We start from the raw sequence: 2969 nt of genomic DNA on the forward strand, positions 1-2969 counted from the left end.
CTCAATAAGAACTGAAAATAGAAGAGACAAATATTAAAATGAAAGAAAAAAATAAAAGGATAAGAAAATAAGAGAGAATTAGGATTGGGAGAGAGAGAGAGAGAGAGAGAAAGAAAACTGGGCGGCGCAAGCGACGCGTTCGCGTCAATGACGCGTTAGCGTCAGGCACGCGATCGCATGGATGGCCATATGTGTAACTGACGCGAACGCGTCAATCACGCGTCCGCGTGACCAGTTTAGCACACTTCTTGCCCCAAGCTGGCACAACTCTCTTCCCAAAACGCGATCGCGTCGGTGACGCGACCGCGTGAATGACGAAAATCACAAACGACGCGAACGCATGGGCCACTTCGCTTAGAAGTTTTCTGTTTATTCCTATGGCACCAAAAGGGAGGCGAATCATCTTCACTGAGGAGCACAACCTGAAGAATAAAGTGACCGCTAGGATAATTAAGGTGGTTGAGTTCCTTTCATTTTTTATTCCTCCCCTCTTTGTCTATGTATGTTCCGGTTTTCTGCTATTTTGCTTTGTCTGCTGCATGATCCTTTATTAGTTAGAATCCTAGGACTAGTTAGAATCCTTTATGTCCAGCCGCATTTTGCAAACCTACTTTGGCAGTCTTGGTCCACCAAGGCAAGACTAATGACCTTGGAAGCTCATCTATATCTTCATGCACCAAGACGCAAACTGTGTTCACAAGGTATGCCAAATGATTCCATTCTCATACATGAACAATTGAATTCCATCTCAATGTCAAAAAAGAATACACGCCACATCTCATTTGGCGTTCAATCCAAACCGACAGAGTAAATCACATAAGAGCTAGTTTGCCTCATATTTATTACCTTCATTGATGCAGCTCGTACAAGGATTGGTTGAAACATATAAAATATTGATAGGGTGCAAACATTGGCAGCACTCCTCTCTAACTGTTGAAAACACATTTGCATACTGGGTCTCCCATTCACAGATGCGTGGTCAGCCTGGACCTCTTTCCACTGAATATGGTCGACACATCGATTAAAGTGTTGAATGAACTCAACCAGATTGTACCTTGAATTGACATACTTTGCAATGATTGAGTTTAATCCCTCGCACCGAGAAGTAGTCCGAAAACCAGCAAAAAACTTCCCTCTTATATGTGCAGTTGCCCATGAATGTCTCTTCTTATACATATCTAGGACCCAACTCTTGTTTTCGACACCAAATCCCTCAACCATTTCAAACCACTTTTGACGAAATATATCAATTTCATAGTTGCCTAGCATACACTTTTTAAACATGGAGGTAAAGTGGGGCTTGCCAATATTACTTGTTGCATTGCGAATCAGATGCCATGCACATAATCTATGATGTGCATTAGGAAACTCTTTCTCAATGGTGAACTTCATTGATAGATCACCATCCGTGATAACCGAAACAGGTGCTTTTCCATTCATTGCCACCTTCATTTGTTGTAGCAACCACCTATATGTGTTTTTTTCCTTGTCGCAAATTAAAGCAGCAGCAAAACTAATCATTTGATTGTGATAATTGACACCAGAAAATACCACCAATGGACACATATATTTATTCCTCTTATAGGTAGCATCAAAAGCCAGCACATCGCCAAATAATGAGTAATCTGCCCTACTGAGACCATCGCACCAGAATAAATTGCGCAAAGTACCATCGGCATCCACGTGATGATTAAAATAGAGAGAAAGGTCATTTATTGCTCGATCTTGTAGATACTTCAAAGCTGCATATGCATCACCGGGTAATTGGCGCCTCTACTTTGCTATTTTATTGTACATGTCCCTTTGCGTGAAAGAGAGATACTCGTAGCCACCTGCCTGATTTGCTAATGCTTGATATATCTGCCCAACACTAATCCCACCCTTTTTCATGTTAATCATGTGGCCAATATCAGCCTCGGACATGAATCTATGCCCACGAAGCAATCCAGTCAATCGAGGATCCAAAAGCGGATGACTGTGTTCATAAAAAAAATAAGAAATAAACCAACGACCACTAGGTCCATCTAGACGAATCTCCATCATTGCACTGCAGCCACACCTTGTCTCTGGTGTAGGTTTTTTCTTAAAGTTTCCAATGTCATTATTATTTTGTGATCTAAATCCTTCACGATGACATACAAAATTCTTCAACTTAAGTACGCCTGCATGACTCTTCCTAGTCCTATTCTTCCAAGCAATAAAGCCTCTTGTCCTTGTATATCTATTGTAGAACTCAAATGCAATGTCGGCATCAGAAAAGTGAAAATGACATACATCTTCATCCCTGATGTTCCAAAATTCAATCATCACAATGTCTTCGAGTGAGTCAATGTTATACCCTTCATCAAAGCCGTGATCATCGAACATTGGTTCCACATTTGTGACTTTCTCATCCATATAATCCCCATCAACTTTATCGTGTTTTTCTTCCTCCTGCTCATACTAATCATATGATATATGCTCACTATTAATCCCTTCATGAGAAAATTCCTGACCCATTACTTTCTGAACACAAATACACAATTCAAAATAAAACTTAAGTTTGTACATAAATTGGCAAAAATGATAAAAATAAATATTTTTAAAATAGAGACCAAATTCTTTATATATCATGCACATATTTATGCCAATTTGCCAATTTGAGCGATCAACATTTGAGCGATCATGCACATATTTATGCCAAATTCCTTATTGGAACTCTAAAACTAGTGATCAACATTAATACAAATTGAGAATGCTTGTTGCATCAAAGTAGCGATAAAATAACTCATTTTGTGTATTCACTTGAAACTCATCATAGCATAAAATCTGGCTCCCACTACTCACTTTAGATTCATTCCCTCAACACATCAAATCATAGGATGGACTGTGATCCCATTTTAATTGGCCACCCACTGTATCATCATATAATGATGGGGTGATGAGTCCTAATGCAAGCACATAAAAAAAACACTGCACAAATATGTCTC

General features: G+C 39.4%; 1 pseudogene; it reads right to left on the bottom strand.

The window, feature by feature from the left end:
• Nucleotides 1–572: 572 nt before the first annotated feature.
• On the bottom strand, nt 573–2499 carry LOC107607700 (protein FAR1-RELATED SEQUENCE 5-like; annotated as a pseudogene).
• Between the last annotated feature and the right edge of the window lie 470 nt (nt 2500–2969).

Source organism: Arachis ipaensis, chromosome B7 (genome assembly GCF_059453495.1).
Source record: "Arachis ipaensis isolate K30076 ecotype BB chromosome B7, ASM5945349v1, whole genome shotgun sequence".
NCBI classification, from domain to species: Eukaryota; Viridiplantae; Streptophyta; class Magnoliopsida; order Fabales; family Fabaceae; genus Arachis; species Arachis ipaensis.